The 22,498-nt window shown below is 38.5% G+C and overlaps 1 non-coding gene across 1 annotated transcript; it reads right to left on the reverse strand.

Annotated features, from left to right (window-relative positions):
• Positions 1-9,446: 9,446 nt before the first annotated feature.
• On the reverse strand, positions 9,447-9,608 carry LOC123457564. Its single transcript, XR_006635049.1, has one exon. It is a non-coding gene; the product is annotated as a U1 spliceosomal RNA (small nuclear RNA).
• Positions 9,609-22,498: the final 12,890 nt, after the last annotated feature.

Raw genomic sequence — 22,498 nt, forward strand, 5'->3', positions numbered from 1 at the left:
TGGACTTGTTTGTCCCAAGCATAGAACTTTCCGTCAGGCGCCATCTTTAGGGCTTGGCCCGAGGGGCTCTCCACAGGTGACAGCCAAAGCAAGAGACCCATAACTGGTCAAAGTGACTGCTGAGTACTCAGCCATAAGCAGAACATCTATATCACCCCTTCAAGCTCAGAAATCATCATAGAAGGGGCTGCAAAGAATGTAAGAACCAGAGGACAAGGAGAGTACTATAAAATACTGTCTTCTAAATGCCAAAGGCTGTTGCAATCATAAATGCACAGTGGCTGTGACCACTCACAGAAGACATAACAAAAACAAGAAAAAGTGGGAGGGACGGGTAGACAATGAAAGTAGGAGAGTAACAGGGAGGAGAATGGCATTCAGTAAGGAAAAGTTGTGTAATAGAAAGTGATGAATCACAAGACATTTTATACAAGTTTAAAATAGTGTAAAATAGAAAATAAGATGAAAATAAATACAGGCTGGGGATATGACTCAGTGTTTAAAGGTGCTTGCTCCCCAAGGCTACTGACCAAGTCTGGATACCAAGAACTCTTGTAAAGTCAGAAGCAAAGTGGCACATGCATGTGTAATTCCAATTCTCCAGAGGCAATGGGAGGTGGAGTCCAGAGAATCCCCAAGCTTGTGGACTAGCTAGTCTGGCCTTCCAAGGATCAAATAAGAAGACCATACCTACCAGTGCTCAAGGATCATTTTGGGAGAGGTGTTGGAAAAATATAAGAGCCAGAAGATGGGGAGGAGTGTTTAGAACATTGTATTCTGGACATGTGGTGACCAATGCATTAATTACCTCACAGTAGTTATAGTTACCCACACAATATTGGGCCTGTCATTATGTCATCTTAGATAATGAGGGAAGGAAAAGAGGTCGGCAAAATTAAGCAAGAAAAAAAAATCAAAATTTTAGAGGAACTGGTTGAAGAGAGGAAGTTATTTATCGGAAATATGGAGTACAAAGGAGAAGGGACAAGAAACTGACCACCAGTGAAGTTTAATCAAAATATTATATAATATTTACATGTATAAAATTGTCATAAAACATTATTATTTAAAAAGAGACTTTGCCTCAAAGTAGAAGGAAAACACTAACACACAAAGATTGTTTTCTGACTTCTAAACATGCTTGGTGGCATACACAAGCCGATACATATATGCATGCATATACACACATGCACACACACACATCATACCAAAAACATTGCACAAGGACTGACAAGTAAATTTAATAGTACCTCTCAACACGTAGACTATGTTAAGAACATTAAACAAACTCTTAAAAATATGATACAGACATATATATTGAGCATTCTTCAAGATTAGATACTTTGATAAAGGTTGTAAATGTCGACAATATAGTAATGGTTGTAAGTCTATATTTACAAAATGTTACTATTTCAAATTATTAGTCTATTATTATTCAGTATTTACATTAATCCATCACAATATTTAAATTAATATATAAAATTTTCTTGGAATGGATGACATTCTAACATAGTCTTAGCTACAACACTAAAGCCATCATTAGTCATTAAAAAATAATGTCCAGGTTACCTACCATAAATGATACTGATCTTACTTGACTCTTCACAAGGATTCATCAAGAATATAATACATTAATTCACTTTTCCTATTTAAAAATTATTTTATTTGCAGGAGAAATAGTATTCTAACCCAATTAAGCATACTTTTAAAGCTTCTCTCTTTAAAAAACTACAGAAGAGAAGTAAAAGAAATTTATTTTACAGGGAAGTTGTATGAATTTCATTCCAAAAGATATCACTTGTTCTTTTCAATGAGATGAATAGTCTGCTTCACCAAAGGTTAATAATTAGGCAGTGAGGACATACACAGAGGAAAATCAGTTCTTGCCCACAGGATCTTAGTTTAAAACATGGTCATTTGATTGGATACATCATCTGTTATAGTTTTCTTTGCAACAAATGCTTTTACCAGTTTCAAGTCACTACACATAATACTACATATGTCTAGATTATTCTAGACAGTATAATATTTGTTGTTTTGGAAACATTCAAGTTCTAGTCTATTCCTAAAGAATGAAGTTCCTTAGTTAAAAAAAATGCTTTCATTTATATTAAAAATATATAGGGCTGTATACATGGATTAGTGGTTCCTGTGAAGCCTAATGAGCCATGTTTGACTCTCCAGATCACACACAAGCCAGACACATAAAGTTTAAACCAGCAAAAGATTGCACAATTCCCCTAGGTGGCTCAAGTGTCTGGAGTTCAATTGTAGTGGCTGAGACACTAGCATGCCAATTCTCAATCTCTCTCTCTCTAAACTAATAAAAAAAAAGAATAAAATATAAATTGGGCTGGACAGATGGCTTAGCAGATAAGGTTCTTGCCTGTGAAACCTAAGAACCCATGTACTGTTTTCCAAATCCCATGTTAGCCAGAGCACAAAGGTGAGGCAAGTGCATGGTTACACGTACCCAATAGGTGGTGTACATGTCTGGAGTTTGATTGCAGTGGCTGAGGACCTGGCATACCAAATGTCTGTCTCTCCTCTCTCTCTCTCTCTTATCCTCTCTGGCTAAAGTAATAAAAATAAATAAATAAATGCTTTGTGAAATTAATAGATTTGCACCATTCATATGTCTGTATTGTCACTAGAAATAGTAAGTGGAACTGGATTGAAGTAAATATATTAAAAATAAATTGGGTGGAGACATGGATTAGCAGTTAACACACTTGCCTGCAATGTCTAAAGACTCAGGTTCAATACTCCAGTGTTCATGTAAACCAGATGCACAAAGTGGAGCATCTGGAGTTCTTTTGCAGTGACTGGAGGCCCTGGCATGCCTATAAGCTCTCTTTCTCTAATCTATCTGCCTCTCTCTCAAATAAATTAATAAAATGTTTTTATAAAGATTCAATTTGAAAATACATTGCAGGCTGGAGATATGGCTTAGTGGTTAAGGCGCTTGCCTGCAGCATCTAAGAACTCAGGCTTGATTCTCCAGAACACCCACAAAAGCCAAATGCAGAATGTGGCACATATGTCTGGAGTTCATCTGCAGTGGCTAGAGTCCATGGAACACCTAATCTCTCTCTCTCTCTCTCTCTCTCTCTCTCTGTCTCTCAAATAACTAAATAAAAATAAAAATTTTAAAATAGTGCATTGCTTATGAAGGCCTAGCACTCTGCTTTCAAGCCCCCAGGAAAAAAAAATGTACCAGCCAAGTAGCCAATGTTAAAACTACTGCTCTTCAGCTGGCCTTTTAATATATGTTACAAAGTCAGCAGTGTAAAAAAAATAACAGAGATGATGAGAAACCATGCCAAAGAGCAAACCAAAATATCAAAGGCATCTGGGGCTGTACAAAATTCAATGTAATGAATATTTACATCTTTTACAAGTGAGTTCTCTTATTTTTGCAAATATAAATGGAAAATTCCAGCTGAATTGCATTTGCTATTATTCTCCCTGGTGAAATACATTCAGTAATGAGAATCAGAACATCATTAAACCCCTCGTTTTATCATGCAAGAATGATCCACCCTCAAAATTCAGTTATACTATATCTAGATTAGAGTCTAGCTTCTCAACTTTAAAGGTCAATGTCTGACATAGAGTCATCATTAACCTCATGAAAGGTGGAAACATGTATGAACACAATTGAGCTAAATATAAGTAATCTAAGCAACATGATATTATAAAATCCAAGAAAATATTCAAACAACAAAAGATATAAAATAATTTTCTAAACATTTGTGTCAGTTAATTCTTTAAAATCTAGACATGAAATAACATTTTTACTTGGTTTCATTAAGCTAATCATAACTTTTGAATTAAAAGATATGTTAGCATAAAATTACATTAAAGTTGGGACACAAAAGAAAAAAAATCCAATTTCTTACATTTTTACCAAAAAAATTTTATTCAACTCATTTAGAGAAGTCTAATGCTATTCAATTGATATAATGTATAAATTTATATACACACATTACAAATTCATCCATGAAGAAAGATAATGGCTTAATGAATTTATTACATAAATTCACTTCCTGACAACTTATGCAGATATTTAAGATGATTTGTACTAATAATACATTGACATGCAATGAAAGGTTTTCAAACAGAACTCTAGTACCCTCTACCTAAAGCTGCACATGAGAATAGAGTGAAGGAGGATAAAATGAAACATAACTAGGAGAAACATTTTGAATGTTTATTTGCTCTATCACTCCAGGTTTCCATCAGGGGATGAGATTCATGAGCACAGAAAATGTGATGGTGAACAGAGATCTAGCAGAGTTAGCACTATGAGGAACTGACAGGGGGAGGGTTGCTGAAAGCCAGCTGAGGAGGCACTGCTAGGACCAATAGCCTGAAGGATGGGACTCCACAGAGCCAGGCTAACGAATGGAATAAAATGTATTCACTGCATGCCACCAATGACAGAACATGAATTAGCACATATTTTCCTACGTTAGAAAGGGTTCTTTTACTCTGAGAAACTGAAGTGTGGTTGGAAGTGCTCTCAAACAGTTCAATCTTTCTTTAATTAAATAAAATAGTATGTAAGCAAGGCTTGGTGGCACACATATGTAAGCCCAGCATTCAGGGGGTAGAGATGGGAAGATTAGAAGTTGAAGATCATCCTTGCATATATAGTAAGTTCCAGGCCAGGCTGTACTACATGAGGAGAGAGGGGAGAAGGGAGAGAAAGGGGAGACAGTGGAGGAGGGGAAAGAGAAGAGGAAAAGAGAGGGGAGAGGCAGGATAGAAAAGAGAGAGGAGGGAGAACAGAACAGAGAGGGTTGGAAAGAGGGAGATAGGAAGGAAGGTAGAGTGGGAGGAATAAAGGGAAGGATGGAGAGAGATCAAGGAAGGAGAAGGGAAAAATGATGCTTATAAACATAGAAAGCACAAGAGTGATAAAAACAAGTATGAATAATTGATGATATAGCAAGGTGGTCCCATACTATTTTTGGAAACTTTAGGTTTATGCATTTGAAAATATGTCAAGATTTATAGTTACTAAATCTGGAGATGGTAGGCAACAGATGGAAGACAGATACATTGATAGTTAAATAGAAGATTGATAACGCCTATCTCCAAGTGGCACAAGAGTTGCAAACTATTGCCATAGGCCTAACATGGCTAGATACCTGTTTCTTTATGGCTGTAGGATATGAACTTTTTCAACATGCTGGGGAAAATAGAATAGTATTTCATGAATGTGGTTATTAGATAAAATTCAGATTTTAATGTTTAAAAGAAGTGCCTTTGGAACACAGACAGATTATTAGTTTACACAGTATTTATGGTTGTTTTCAATCCACAACAGAAGAAGAGGCAACTGAAAACACTTGGCCCTGCTCAGCCTGAACGATTGATCTGAGCCTTCCCAGCCTCTAATGTAATGATTAAGAATTTTTCACTAAGGAGTCTGCACTTCAGATACCTTTCATATGGAGAGTATTTGGACAAGCTGAGTCAATTGGTCCCATCAACCACAAAGAAGTTATGACCCTTAAATAGATTCATTCTCACTGTTGAGTCAATTAAGCATTGGCAGTATGAAGTGTTTCATGAATCCTCTATGTAACTACATCCTAAAGCTATTTTATAGTAGGGAGGTTTTAAGTTATTTACTTAGCATCGTTTACATGTGACCATCTTTTTCTAGAAGTCCTAGTATTTTCAGGAGCTGAACTTATAACCATGGTACTGGAACTCTGTGACAGTTGAATTCTACAGAGAGATTTCCTCAACTACTTGCTTCCAAATTATTACAAAACTCACAGGCAAGTGGCAGAATTCATATCCAGATGAATTTCCCCACTTTAACAAAGAAACTTTCTGCTAACAAGGAAGTCCTTTGTCTTTGCCTTTTGTTCTTTGATATAGAGTCTCATGTAGCCCTTGAACTCATGTTCTTCCTGCATCCCTTCACCTTCTGAGCACTGAGAGTACAGGCATGCACCACCACACCTGGGGTAATAATGCTTTATCAAGACTGGAGAGATGCTCATCTGGTAAGAGAGTTTCCCAGACAAGCAATGAAGATCTGAGTGGAACTGAAACCATCTGGGCACAATTCCGTAGAGCTCACATAAACAGCGAGGCATGAAAACATATACCTGTGACCTAAGTCCTATAGGGAACAGAAACTTGAGAATCTGGCACTCATAGTAATGGTAGCTGTATGTACAAAGAGAAACTCCATCTCAAGGAAACACACCGATGAGTGATGGACGGGGAACAATTCATACATGTGCATATATTACACACAACTCACCATGTGTGTTATATAGAATATATATATATTTTTTCCCAAAATCTGTTATTCACCTCAGGAAGCTCTGTAAAAGAGGACCAATGCTCAAATAACTCAAGAACCTTCAAACGTAAATCACTTTCCATAGCTACCATTTTCCCGTATAAAACTGCAGCATTCAAAATAACTTAATTCTCTCATATTTTATTAAAACATTAGAATTTTAATTCCATAACTACATTTTTGTCACTTGCTGAAATTGCCAACTTACCTTAATCATCTTAAGGTATATGTGCAAAGAATGTGCCATGTCCTTAACAACCCTGTGACAAAGTTCTTTGCAAAACATAGTATGGCTGCATTGTACTTGATTAGGAGCAATGAGATGGAACTTGTAAAATCACTAGAACATTTGTTGTTCATAAAATCTCCCTAAGGATAAAAAATGAGGGCTGAGGGCTGAAGATATTGCTTAGTGGCTAAGGTGCTTGCCAGCAAAGGCAAAGAACACACAGTCAATTTCCCAGTATCCACATCAAGGTAGATGGTGGTACATGCATCTAGAGTTCCTTTGTAGTGACTAGATCCTGATGTTACCATTCTCTCTTTCTCTGTCCCTGTTTATCTATTTTCTTCTCTCACATAAATAAATAAATTATTTTTAAAGTGAAATTAATGAATCTGGTTCATCAAGAATCTATTACTATTTTCTTCCATCCTTTTTATTGCCCCTGATGGAGGGTCTTGCTCTAGCCCAGGCTGACCTGGAATTCAATATGTATTCTCATGCTGGCCTCTAAATCACAGCAATTCTCCCACTTGGTTTTCAGAGTGCAGAGTTAAAAGGCTGCCATGCCTTGCTAACTTTATTCTAATGCACCAAAATATCACTAGGAAGTATGATCTCAAGTGAGTTTTTTATTTTGTTTAGGTTGGATTATTTTGATGTGACTTGGGTCTTTTTGTGAGGGTTTGGGGTTGTTGTATTGAAACAGTATCTCACTCTGTAGCCCAGGATGTCTTGACCTTACTATGTATACCAGACCAGGCTTGCCTTCAAGTGATGGCAATATGGTGGCCTCAACCTACCAAGTACTCGATGACAGGCATTAGCCATCCAAGCACAGCTTGATTTTGGTTTTCTGAGATGAACTCACCTGATATCTTTGAATTATGTCTAACTCATGAATCACCTGCCTCACCCTTGCAAATGCTAGGATCACAGGAATGGATGGCTGTGCCCAACTCAAGAACCTCTAATTGCACACATGATATACTTTTTAATATTAAGCATAACTTTTGCAATCAGCTAAAACAAATTTGTAATTCACTTTTTTTTTTCCTCTTGAAGTAGGGTCTTGCTCTAGCCCAGGCTGGCCTGGAATTCACTATGTAGTATCAGGGAGCCTCAAATTCAGGGGCATTCTCCACCACTCCTTCCAACGTGCTGGGATTAAAGGTGTGTACCATCACACCTGGCTGTAATTACTTGATTCCATCAACACACACACACACACACACACACACACATAGTATTGCTAGAAAAATTGGAAAGAATCAAAAGTTGACATCAGTAATAGACAATTCTTCAACTCCTAATATTATGTTAAAATCTTTTTTTTTTCCATCATGGGAAAACATGCTATAAATATTCTGAGGACAGGGAAGCACACAGGAACATGCTTGTCATAAAAAGATGTTACTCCTCTCCTTTCATGATCATTTGTTCTTTAAACCTCATAATACTAAAAAGGAAAATGTATAGGTTAGTCTCTTTATTTACCTGAAAACCATCCTTTTTTTGGATTCTATGATTTTAGGTAATATAAATACTTATTAAGAAACTTTGAAATAAATAATTCACTTTGTGTTTGTTCCTTGAGACAAGATCTCTCGCTGAACTTGGAGTTTGCTGGGTTTTGGCTAGGGCTGACCATCAAAGCTCAATGATGTTCCTGTCAATGATCACCTCAGTTATGGAGTTACAGAGCCAAACCTGGCATTGATCTTGGGCCTGGTGTTTGAATTGAAGTCCTTATGTTTATACAGCAAACATTCTTAGCCACTGAACCATCTCCATGACCTTACAGCCTTTTTCTTCATGATCATTTTATATGTCAAATCTGTAATTAGAGCAAGGACCCCTGTACTTGGTTTAAAAAGTTAATTGGAATACAGTCACACCCATTATTGTACTTGTTGTGCATAGCCACCTTCATTTAATAAGAGCATAGTGGAATAGCTTTGGGTAAGATCTTCTGATCTCCTAAGGTATAATTTTTAGTAATTCACCCCCAACCTAGTGACTACTCTGACCCCACTAAAAATTATTTGTGTTACAGTCATGGCTACATATCCACAGTGCAATGTGGAGATATTGGAAATATGACTATCATATCTATCTAGATGTCACTAGGCAGCACTGACTTAAAATTTCAATGTTAAATAATCTACAGACTTGGAAAACTATAATGTGGCATAATATAGAATTTGGTTGTCAAGATTATTTTGAATAGAAATGGTAGTTATTATGGAATTGTGAGAAAAGTAACTGATTTATAAATCTATGTTAAATCTATGTAAACTATGTTAGCATTCTCCAGTGGGAGTGGTCCCTGAGCCACAATTGGTGTGCTGACCTTCAAGATTATTCTAATTTGTCTTTTTCTTCTTTCATTTGTTCAAGGTAGGCTGACCTGAAATTCACTATGTAGTCTCAGGGTAGCCTTGAACTCATGGCTATCCTCCTACCTCTGCCTCCCAAGTGCTTGGATTAAAGGTGTGCTCTGTTACATCCACCTCTAATGGTCTTTTTATTTTATTTTACTTTTTTCTCCCTGAACTCCCCCCCTCCCCTCGGTAGGGGTTTTGTTCTAGGCCAGCCTGGGTGGAAATTCATTATGTAGTCTCAGGGTTGGCTGGAACTCACTAAACACAATCCTCCTGCCTCTGCTTCCCCAGTGCTGCAGTGAAGTGGTCTTGAACTCGTAGGTAGGAGGACCAAAGTGGGATTAGGCACAGAGGTGGGGGTTTAAAAGTCGGCTGGCCTGCTTTAAGACCCTGCCACCTAGAGCGGCCTGGCAAGAACTCAGTGAACGCACACTCAGACGAGGCACGCAAGATGCAGAGTGGGAGGAGTTCAGACATAAGCGCTTCCTTCCATCCAGAACCAAAATACCAGGGGAGAGCGCAAACGCAGTCCCCCACTACCACAAATTATGCAGTCCAGTTTCCCGCATTTGGGGAAATCGCAGGGGTCAGCACCTCTGGAGTGCAATGGATAAGCCTCGCCCTGGGAGAGCCACCTTCTTGATCATGGTATCTCTTGCCAGGTAAGTATCTCTAATGGTCTTTTTTAAAGAGGAGAATACCATTTAGAATACTTTCAATTATAAAATTCAATTTAAAAAGCGTTATACATATGTGCTTAAGATCTGCCTGGTAGCATTTCTCCAACCCTCAGAATTATTCCTGAAGAGAACAAATATTCCAGAATAATCCACCATTCCTCTTCACTTCATTGTCTCTGCCCCCTTAAAAGACTATTTGGTAGAAAAAATTCAAAGTAGGAAGAAAATAGAAATTTTCCATGTATTTAATGATACTGAAATGGGTATCATATTATCCTTAGATGTAAAAAGTGTTTATGTAACAAAATATAGAAATGGCCCCTTTTTTTTCTTAAACTCCATTTTTTTCTGCCATGTACACACATTTCACTGTGGTCAAATTCAATGTCTGATGTCAACATGCACTTAAAAATTGGCCCAAGCTGAGCATGGCGGTGTACACCTTTAGTTACAGTATTCAAGGGGCAGAGGACTGCTGTGAGTTTGAGGCCTGCCTGGGACTACAGAGTAAGTTCCAGGTCAGCATGAATTAGAGTGAGCCCCTACATTGGAAACCTCCCCACACACCCAAAACTTTCAGCATTTAGAGTTAAGACAAGATGCTAGAAAGCCAACACTGCATCTACTCTCCTTCCTATTGTTTTTTTACATTACTTAATTAATTTAGCATTTAGCAACTGCCAGTACCAGTTTTTACTTTCTGTCACCATCCACAGAACAGTGAGGGCAATGTCTGTAAGCACAACACACTGTGATTAGAAAATCAGCATGGAGAGTAGCTGACACTTGTGGGCAGCACCCTGGAGCTGGCTGTGAGTGTTGGCAAAGCCAGTAGCTAGGGGTCATCTCAGTGATGTCCAGGAACCTCCTGCAGACCTTCACGCCTTTCCACTCCCCCCACCTGCTGCTGAGAGGTCTCACTCACAAGCAGACTGCCAAGGGCGCCTCCTCTGCTATCCTGCTGGATACAGGCACAGGAAAATGAACTCCACTGCTCCTTTCTCACCACAAGGGACTCCCACACATGAAGTTCACAATTTCCCTAGTGACTCTCTGGTTTAGCTGCAGCATTGTGATGTCACGGGCCATTCCATCTCCATATGGTGCAGGGGAGGCCAGAGCAGTCCATGATTGCATAAGGGAGGGTGCAGTGTGGAGAAGGGCTCAAAGGAACTCACAGGGGTGGTTGTCCAGTCATTGGTGGAATACTTAGTATTGGTTGAAAGCTACTGAAAAACCACCTCCTTCCTACCACAACTTCTTTTCCCCTTCTCTATCCCAGCACTTAGATATTTTAGTAATGATACCTGGCTTCTGCATATAATATTGTCCACCTCCCCAGGGTAATTCTGCCCAAACATACACACACCCACACCCCCCACACACACAAACCCTCTCTCTCTCTTTCTCGCTTTAACATATTTGTTATTACCTAAAGAAGAAGTAGGTTTCCACATGACTTATTCATATCATCTTAAACTTTGCTTAACCCTCCTCCCTCCTCTCCTCTCCTCCATCCCATACCCAGACCCCACTTGGAACATTTTACCCCCAATATTCAGCCTTTCTGCTACATATCTACCATACCCTACATGCCTACCCTTGCAATCTTTTTTTTTAAATTTTATTTATTTATTTATTTAAGAGCGACAGACACAGAGAGAAAGATAGAGGGGGAGAGAGAGAATGGGCGCGCCAGGGCTTCCAGCCTCTGCAAACGAACTCCAGACGCATGCGCCCCCTTGTGCATCTGGCTAACGTGGGACCTGGGGAACCGAGCCTCGAACCGGGGTCCTTAGGCTTCACAGGCAAGCGCTTAACCGCTAAGCCATCTCTCCAGCCCAAGACCTTGCAATCTTCAGAGGGAGTTAACTTAAATACAAGACAAGATTTGAAACACACTATTATGTTCTGCAAAGTCCAAAGGCTTATTCCTTTGGATTGTGTTTAGAATGTTTTCTTGTTCTTTTTCTAAATTCTATTTCCAATGATTGAGTTCCTCAGAGACTGCCTTAGGAAAAAGCATGATCAAAGACTGAGAAATCACATTTGGTCATGTATGGAAACCGCTATTTAGCTGAAGAGAAAAGTGATTCTATTTAAACTCTATTACAAAACATGTTTAGTTTGCCTTTGTCTTCAATATGCATCACAGGAAAGTGCTATCAGGTCCCTTATTACTACTACTAGTCATTTTGTTGATGAACTTAGAGCCACAAGCATTATTTATTTTGCTTTCATGTTGGGGGCACGAAGATCAAGAGTTCAGGCTAGCCTAGGACACAACAGAATGTCTCAAAACAGAAACAAATGGCAGCAGTGGTGGTGCACTCATTTAATCCAACCCCTTGGAGGCAGAGGTAGGAGAATTGATGTGAGTTCCAGGCCATTATGGGACTATAGAATGAGACTCAGGTCACACTGGTCTAGACTAAGACCCTACCTCAAATGCACACCATACACACACACACACACACACACACACACACTTTCCCTCTTCAAACAATATAACTTATTAAAAAGTTCTGATTATTCAAAGAACTCCCACAGTGAACCTTTATTTTATTTTATTTTATTTTATTAGTTTTCTTTTCAGCAAATACAGGCAGTTTGGTACCATTGTTTAGACTCATCCATGATCTACCCCCTCCCATTGGATCCTCCTTGTTGATGTAAATGGGTCAAGCATTGTGGAGTTAGCCCACAGTTATTGGTCCGATAAATGTCTCTGCAAATCATGACCCAACATGTGACTCTGACATTCTTTCTGCCCCCTCTTCCACAAAATTTCCCTGAGCCATGTTGGGTTCATTTTTGGTCTGCTTCAGTGCTGAGGTGTTGGGGGCCTCTGAGGATCTGGCTCTCTGATTTGGTAGGAGTTGATTTTTCTCTGTGTTGGTCTCCTTCCCCTTTGTGCTGGTATGCGGTTCATCAGGAAAACATCACCCTTGCTTGTTTCGCCAATTGTCCTTAGTTTCAGTTGGGCCCCTTTTGAGGTATGTTGGGGCAGCTCTCTCCTTAGGATCTGCATCTATCTGAAAAAGAGAAGCAGATTCTCCAACGGAGAGTAAGTTAGCACCTGGAAAATTGAGATAACAATTACTTTTTTGATAGAGAGTTTGATAGGTGTAGGCCCTCTTGTACCCCATGGTTGATGGTAGCTTGATATTGGAGAGTAGGCTTATGTTTGGATATGGTTCTGACTTGTTTCCCAGCTCCAGCTATGGGACTCGTACCACTGAGGGGATCAGTTAGCCAAATTGAATGGAAAAAGACTTCCTGAACAAAACCCCAGTGGCTCAAGTTCTTAAACAGTCACTCAACCAATGGGATCATATGAAGCTGAAGAGTTTCTTTACAAACAAGCATATAGTAAGCAAAGTCAATAGAATACCCACAGAATGGGAGGAAATATTTGCGGGTTGTCCAACTGATAGAGGCCTAATCTCTAGAATCTACAAAGAACTAAAAAGTCTAAACAATAAGAAGACAAATACCGCACTCACAAAATGGGGCGCAGAGTTGAATAGGCAGTTCACAGAGGAAGATATACAAATGGCAAACACACACTTAAAAAAATGTTCATCATCCCTAATTATCAGAGAAATGCAAATTAAAACAACTATGAGATTCCACCTTACCCCCAATAAGGATAGCCAACATCAAAAAATCAAATGAAAATAAATTCTGGCGAGGATGTGGAGAAACAGGAACAATCATTCACTGTTGGTGGGAATGTAGGATGTTATCACCACTTTGGAAAGCAATATGGAGACTCCTTAAAAAGCTAAATATAGAAATACCAACAGACCCCAGTTATACCCTTGCTGGGCATCTATCCTAAAACCTTCAAACCACAGGCCAGAGAGATTTGCTCAACCATGTTTGTAGTGGCTCAATTTGTAATAGCTAAAAGCTGGAATCAACCCAGATGTCCATCATTAGAAGAATGGATAATGAAGATGTGGTATATCTACACAATGGAATTCTATACAGCAGTAAGAAAAAAAAAAGACACAGTGCACCTTTAATAAATGAATTTGAAATGTCATTTGCCAATATCATGAAATTAATGAGGATTTATACATTTTACTTGTTGGGTGGAGGTTTGAGACAGTTTCACTATATAGCCCTAGACTGGGACCTGTAACTCATTATTTTGTCCTGGCTGCTTTAAACTTGTGGAGATTCTCTGGCCCAAGCTTCTTGTGTACTGTAATTCCAGCTGTAAGGAACCAAACTTGAGTCATCTGATTCTTATGCCAACAATTCTACAAAAATTTGTACCTAGGACTAGAGAGATGGCTAAGCAGATGCTTGCCTGCAAAGCCTAACAGCCTGTGTTCAATGCTCCAGTACCCACATAAAGCCATGTGCACAAAGTGGCACATACATATGCAGTGTTTATCTGCAGTGACAAGAAGCCCTAGAACACCTATTCTCTATCTCTCCTTGTGCAAATAAATGAAATATAAAAAATATGACTAGTGTATTTGAAAACATGTGCTTATACATATATTCAACACAAGCACACTGGTTTCACCAGTCTACAAAAACAAATAACTAGAGCCACATTAAATGCGATGTTATTCATATGCAGTGGAATACTAGGCTTTCAAAAGTATGATCCTGTGTGTTCCAGAAAGTGATTCAAGATGTATCATCAACTGAAAGAAACCCAAGGTGCAAAATTGTAAGCACAGAAAGATAAGATTTCACTTTTCTATATGATATTTATATGCCTGCATGTGCATGCATGATCACTGGTGGGGTATACTTAATTTTTCTGCAAAAGTCTGAGATAATGGATCTTTCACTGGATGCTATTTATAATTGTCAATTTTACCATGCAAATATGAAATAGTTTTAACTTAAAAGAAAATAACCTAGGTTGAGGGATGCTGACATATACATTTATTCCCAGTACTTGTGAGGCAGTGGTAGCTAGGATCACCACCCTGAGACCATATAATGAATTTGGGCTAGAGAGCTGGCTCTGTGGTCAAAGTGCTTTATTACATAATGAATTCCAGGACAACTTGGGCTATAGTGAGACCATACCTCAACAACAACCTAGGTAGGGGATGTGGAGATAGCTCTTTGGTTAAAGGCATTTGCTTGCAATGCCTGCTGATCCAGGGTTTTATTCTTTGATGCCCACAGAAAGCCAGATGTCTAAAGTAGTACATCTATCTGGAGTTCATATGCAGAAGCAAGTGGTCCTGGCACACCCACACTCATTCACACTCATTCTCTGTACTTTTAAATAGATTAAAATACTTTAAGAAATATATTAAATACGAATCTAATTAATGGCTTTGAACAGTAAATAAAAATAAACCTGCTCATTTGAGAACTGGTTAGCCAGCTGTGAATTAGACTACATTTTGGACTATGTTTGGAGGATTGATTGACATCCTATGACAGTATTACCATTGGGAAGTAATAGTACATTTAAGGCGAACCAACCTATGAAGAGGAAAGAGTTTGGATCTAGGTGGAAAGGAAGTTAGGTGACTGGGAGTATACTCTTGAATAGGATACTGGTATTTTAGCCTTCTCTCTCTCTGTTTCTTTCTCTCTTTATCTCAGTAATCCTTTCTTTTTCCTTCCCTTTTTTTTCTCTCTCTCTCCATACATACATACATACATACATACATACATACATACATACATACATATAATCTCCTCTTCGCCACCATGAGGTTAATGCTTTCTCCGTTGATTTCTTCCATCTTTGCTGCAGGCCCAAGCAGCCATGGACTAAAACCTCCAAAACTATTAGTCTAAACAACTTCTTTCTCTTTATAACTTTAATTCCTCGATATGTTGATTAAAGGGAAGGTTAATGTGTACTATAATATTTTTTTCTCTAGTCTGTGTAATTTTCATCTGCTCTAGTAAAGTCTAAATGGGTGTGTTCAGCTAATTAATGTGAGCAGACATTGCATATATTAGCTGAGGGGGAGGAGCCTATGAACAGGCAGATGCCACATGTGATCATTCAAAGTCTCAGGAGATGAGAGGGATTTCAGGAGAAGGAGGGGTTACCTTTTCACAGAAAGAGACCTCACACTGCTTTCTATCACTTTATTTACTTACCCACTTGCACTTGTGCCTACATACCTGTCTTTTAGGTTGCAAGTAGATAAACTTTGAAGATCTTTCTATGTGTGTAGAGATCCAGTCTCTTCCTTTACTACTACTATGCCTGGCACCATCATTTTCACCTGTTCTAACAAACAGTCTGAAATATTATTATCTATCATTGTCTATCATTATCTTTGTAGCTATTGTGAACTTAAAATATCTGAGCCAAATTTGTAGTGGTGTTGTCTTATGTAATGTTACAAAATACTCAACAGAAACAACTTATGGGAAGAAAGATTTATTTTTACTCACAGGTTCAGAATGTCTTGGTACATCATGGGGTAAGTCTGTGCTGCAGAGGCTCCTCACATCACAACACACCAGGAAGCAGAGAGTGAGGCTGGAACCCATCTGCAAGCCAGTTCCACTTCATAGAGGTTCCGTAAGTTTCCCAAAGCAGTGCCCCCACTCAGGTAACAACATTTGAAATATGAACCTCTGGGGCACATTTCAGATTCACTGTACAGCAACAATCTTCTGAAAACCTGCATGCACAGGTGTTTTCAGCCTATTGGTTGATGGCAAGTCCACTCTTCCAGTTATAGAGACTGCAAACTGGTGTCATGATGGGCAGCAGCTCAACCTCTATTTTCACTTAGAGGACCCACTGTAGGTGTCCTTTGTCACCTTCCACCTCATTTCATCTCTCATTGTTCACTGCTGCACTCACAAGGTTTGCTGGCTCGCAAACTCAAGGTTTCAGTCAAGGTTTATATTAACATACCCAAAAATTATCTTAAGGCTGTAGAGAATAATAAACAATATGACCAGTTTTGTCAACTTATGCTATATATCTGGTCCTCTATCTACCATAATTTTTATCCCCACTGCAAGTGCATTGTAAAAAATTGAATAATCTTTGGTCTTCCAGTGCTAGAACAAAACCCCACCATGAAAAAGAAAAGAATAATCTTCTAAAAAAATGTAAATCAGATCATGTCACTTTCAGAACACTCAGTGGCATCTTTCCTGTTTCACAGATTTCTTTCAGTATAATACCCAAAGTATACTTTGATGAAACTGCTCAGTAGACAACGTGCTTACAAGAAGTGAGTATGTGAGTTCAGGGCCTCAATACCCATGTAATAGTCAGAAGCTATAGTGCCAATGTTTGTAATCTCAGTGTGTTCCTATATTGAGAAGGGAGCAAGAAGAGAAGTAAAGATAAGTTAATCCCCTGGATGTTCATGGGCCATCTTTTATGAATGTAATGGTGAACAAGTGACTCTGTGTCATGTAACGTGGATGGTGAGCATTGACATCTGAAGTTGCCCTTTGACATGCACCATAGCATATGCATACTGCACTCACACATGAACACATAGACACATATCATACACATATGCCAAGGGAAAAAATTCAAACCCCAACACACACAAAACAACAAGAAAAAAATCAAAACAGGAACAAACTGGGGGCTGGAGAGATGGCTGAGCAGTTAAGGCACTTCGCAGAAAGCCTAACACCTAGGTTTAATTCCCCAATACCAGAATAAAGCCAGATGCACAAGGCGGCACATGCATCTGAAGTTCATCTGCAATAAATACATAAGTAAATAAATAAATAGAATATTTAAAAAATCCTAAAAGGGTTGGAGAGATGTCTCACTGGTTAAAGATACTTGCGTGCACGGTGTACTAACATGAGCTTGACTCTCCAAGCATCCATGTTAAGCCAAACTAAAAGTGGTGCATACATCTGTGATCCCTGGCCTCCTATGAGAATGGGAGGCAGAGCCATGGAAATCCAAAGTTCATGGCTGTACCACGGAGCTATTCCTGCAGTCACCTGATTTTCCATGAGACCTTACCTCCTACCACTCTCCCTTTTGTTCTCTCCACTCCGGCCATATGGGACTCTGGAAGATTCTTGAATCCTACACTAGTTCCCTTTCAAAGTCTGCACACTGGTTGGTCTTTCTGGCAGGAAGGTTCTCACCCAGACACTCCTGGTACCCTGTGTCCTGGGATTCTGGCCTCTGCTCAGATATGACCTTCTCAGTGCTCCCTTTCTCTCCACAAGATAACCTGTTACTTCTGATTCTGTGTTCTTGTTTCCAAACGTGCTTATAACTTAAAGAAATAACATATGAAAACTAGTTTGTGTTCTCACACTGAAGTCCTTCCACCAACATATTAACTTAATAAGGTTAGTTGAGTCCTTATTCCCTGTGCATAGAAAGGTGCATGGTGTAAACACTAAATTTAAGGAACTGCTGCAGTTGGAATGATGACTTACTGGTTAAGATGGTTTCCTGTAAAACCTAAGGACCTAGGTTTTATTCTCCAGTACTCATGTATGCCAGAGGCACAAGGTGGCACATATGTCTGGATTTCATTTGCAGTGGCCTGAGGCTCTGGCATGCCCATTATCTTCCTCCCTCTCTATATTTTCTTGTCTCTCTCAAATAAGTATATAAGATATCTCAAAAAATAAAAAGAAGTTGCTTATTCAATTACTCAATAAATATTCACATAATTTTTGGAATGATACATGCATGATATATAGCTTTGTTTGGAGGAGATGAAAAAAAGTCATAGAATTTACCTTTCATCATAATTATCAGTATTCAGTCATGGGAATATTAGTTTCTCAAAAGCTAATGTTATTATTTAACTGATGAAAATAATAGTATACACAGGGCTGTAGAAATGGCTCAGTGATTAAAGGTACTTGCTTGCAAAAGCCTATCAACCTGAGTATGATTCCCCAGTACTCACATAAAGCGACATGCAACTGGAGTTTCCAGTGGCAAGAGGCCCTGACATGTTCTCTCTCTCTCTCTCTCTCTCTCTCTCTTTCTCTCTTGCAAATAAACAAATAATGTTTATAAAAATAGCATATACATGCTAGGCATAGTGGTCCACGCCTTTAATCTCAGCACTTGGGAGGCAGAGGTAGCAGAATCGCCATGAGTTCAAGGCCACTCTGAGACTACATAGTTAACTCCAGGTCAGCTTGAGATAGAGTGAAAACCTACCTCGAAAAACTATATATATATATATATACACACACACACAAACATACAATAGAAAGTTACTCACTGAAGATTTAATTGGTTGTTTGTGAACTTTTATGGATTAGATTTTTTTCATGGCTAAACTGTAAAGATGCTGGATTCTTTATAACAATAGAAGGTGTTTGGTAGATACAATGATCAGGAAGACACAAAGATTAAACATCTTATGTGAAGTTTTGAAATTTCAAGACAGAGATGCTCAAAATGTGGTTGCATGAAATTTTCATAATAGGTAATTAAACTTTTATTAATTTTTCTTGCTAGTAGATTAATGCATGTATATAATGAAATTTCAGACAGTACAACATTCATAGTAAAAAATATAGTTAAATTTTTTCTCCATTTCTGAGTATTTTTCTATAGATATTCATGTATATGTATTTTATTTTTCATTGCATAATTTTACCTCAACATGTATGTATGATTACAAAGATTCTTTCTGGTGGTGCAGGCATCAGAATTTCATTTTCAGTGGCTAGAGGACATAGAGGGGTTGTATTCTCCCTCCCTCCCCCCCCCTCCCTGTCTGTCTCTTCATTTATTTCTCTCAAATACATAAAATAAATTTTAAAACTGCAAGTTCTGGAAAATGCATGGAAAGTTAAGGTTTCTCAAACATACAAAATAAGACAAGAATATCCCAATGGGGTCTGGGAAAATGGCTCTGGAGTTAAAGATACTTGCTTGCAAAGTCTGCCAGTCTGTGTTAAATTCCCCAATGCCCACATAAAACTACATCCACAAGATATTAAATGTGACTGGAATATGTTTGCAGGTATGAGAGGCCCTGGTGCAACCATACTGTCTGTTTTCTGTCTGTTTCTCTCTCTGTCTTACATACACATAGTCTTTAATGTGTCTAAGGGGTCTTATCAGGTATAATGCCTTTCTCCGGGGTACCAGTAGTTCTGAAAGAAGCTTAGGTTGAAATAACAGGTCTATTTGCTTCCCTCCAATGTGTTCTTGTTGAGATTGAATTTTTGTATCCTGCTACCTTGTTATAGGAGTTAATCACCTTCAGGAGTTTTGGGATGGAGTCTTTCAGGTCTCTTACATATATAAACATGTCATCAGCAAATAGACCTAACTTAACTTCTTCCTTTCCAAATTGTATCCCCTTTATTTCCTTCTCCTGTCTTATTGCTTGAGCTAGGACTCCCAGTACTATATTGAAAAGCAGAGGTGAGAGAGGACAACCCTGTCTTGTTCCTGATCTTAATGGGAATTCCTCCCGTCTCTCTCCATTAAGTACTATTTGGCCCATCGGAGCTTTGTATATTGCCTTTATTATGTTAAGATATGAACCAACCATGCCAATTCTCTCCAATGTATTGATCATGAAGTGATGTTGTATCTTGTCAAAGACCTTTTCTGCATCTATCAAAATGATCACGTGGTTTTTATGTTTAACCTTGTTTATGTAGTGTATTACATTGACAGATTTCCGTATGTTGAACCACCCTTGTGTTCCTGGGATGAATCCCACTTGGTCAAGGTGGATGCTTTTGATGTGTTCTTGGATTCGGTTTGCGAGGATTTTGTTCAGGATCTTTGCATCTAAGTTCATTAGGGAAATAGGCCAGTAGTTTTCTTATCTTGTGGCATCTCTGCCTGGTTTTGGAATTAGGGTGATACTAGCTTCATAACAGGAGTTGGTTAGCTTTCCCTGTTCTCCAATTGTGTGGCACAGTTTGAGGAAGATTGGTTTGCGTTCTTCCATGAAGACAGAATTCAGGTGATAAGCCATCTGGTCCTGGACTCTGTTTTGGGGGGAGTTTTTTTTTTTTTTTTATAACTTTTTCAATCTCCATGAGTGTGATGGGTTCATTGAGGTGATTAATCTGCTCTGAGTTTAGCTTTGGTAGATGGTATGCATCCAGTAATTTATCCATCTCTTCCACATTATCCAATTTGTGGAGTAGAGGTTTTTGAAATAAGTCCTGATGATTCTCCCAATTTCACTTATGTCTGTTGTGATCTCTCCTTTTTCATTTTGAATTTTGATAATTTGAAGCTTCTCCTTTTTTTGCTTGTTCAAATTGGCCAAGGGTTTGTCAAGCTTGTTTATTTTTTCAAAGATCCAGCTCTTTTTTTGTCAATTGTAGTAATTGTTTCCTTGGTTTCCAATTCATTAATTTCTGCTCTGATTTTAATTTTTCTTTCCTTCTGGAGCTCTTGTGGTTGGATTTTTCTTGTTTTTCTAGTGCCTTTAGGTGGATGGTTAGGTTATTGATTTGGGATCTTTCTGTCTTTTTTATGAAGGCATTGAGTGCTATGAATTTTCCCCTGAGGACCACCTTCATTGTGTCCCATAAGTTTTGGTACAATGTGATCTCATCGTCATTCAATTCCAGATATTTTACAATTTCATTTTTTATATCACCACTATCCATTTATTGTTTAAAAGTGTGCTGTTAGGCTTCCAGGTACCGTTGAGATTTTTGGTGGGTCTTTTGTTGTTGATTTCTAGCAATATAACATTGTGATCTGATATCATGCAGGGAATTATGTCAGTCTTCCTAAATATGTGGAGGCAGTTTTTGTGAGCCAGAATATGGTCTACTTTAGAGAATATCCATGGGCTGCTGAGAAGAATGTGTAGTATGTGGATTTGGGATGGATAGTTCTGTAGATGCCTGTTAGGTCTAAGTGATTTGTGGTTTTGTTGAGCTCTTACTTCCCTGTTGAGTTTCTGTTTGGATGATCTGTCTATTACTGATAATGGTGCATTGAAGTCCCCAACTATGATGTTGTTGGTGCTTACTTCTGTTTCATTGTCAAGTAGGTTTTAGTTTATGAACTGTGTATTTGATGCATACTGATTTATGATTGTAATATCCTCTTGATGGATCATTCCCTTTATAAGAAGGAAGTGGCCTTCTTTGTCTTTTTTGACTATTTTTTGTTTGAAGTCTGTTTTATCTGATATTAATTTAGCTGCACCTGCTTTTTTCTTATTCCTGCTTGCTTGGCATATTGTTTTATACCCTACCATCCTGAGGAGGTTCTGTCTTTAGTGGTGAGGTGGGTTTCTTGAAGACAGTAAATTGAGGCGTCTAATTTTTTTGATGCATCCTGTTAGCTTGTGTCTCTTGATGGGTGAATTAAGGCCATTAATGTTTAGGGTAATGACTGTGAGATTTGATTTGATCCCTGCCATATTGTGATGATATATGTGGGTTGGTGTTTTCGTGGACTTTGAGGATTTTTGTGCCTACTCCATGTTCGGTTATTGTGATCTGCTTCTTGTAGGCATTTGAGTTTGATTATTTGATTCTTCTCTGTGGTTTCGTTTTGTGTTCACATAATTGTGAAGCTGAGTTTTGTCATGGAAAGTTTTTCTTTCACCATCTATTATAAGGGATACTTTTGCTGGGTAGAGTAGTTTGGTTTGGAAGCCAAGGATTCTTAGACTTTGAATTGTTTCATTCCAAGCCCATCTGGCTTTCAGGTTTCCATTGAGAAGACTGGATTAATTCGGATAGGGTTACATAGGGTTACATTTGAAAGTGGTGTGCTGTTTTTCCCTAGCTGCTTTTAGGATTTTCTCTTTGGTGTGAATGTTTAGAGCCTTAATGACATTATGTGGTGCAGAGTTTATTCTTTGGTCCAGTCTCTTCAGAGCTCTGTTGGCTTTTTGTATCTTTCAGGGCCTTTCTCTTAAGAGACTGGGGAAGTTTTCTTTGATCATTTTGTTAAATAGGTTCTCTT

This window comes from Jaculus jaculus, unplaced genomic scaffold (assembly GCF_020740685.1).
Source record: "Jaculus jaculus isolate mJacJac1 unplaced genomic scaffold, mJacJac1.mat.Y.cur u25, whole genome shotgun sequence".
In the NCBI taxonomy this organism is placed as follows: Eukaryota; Metazoa; Chordata; class Mammalia; order Rodentia; family Dipodidae; genus Jaculus; species Jaculus jaculus.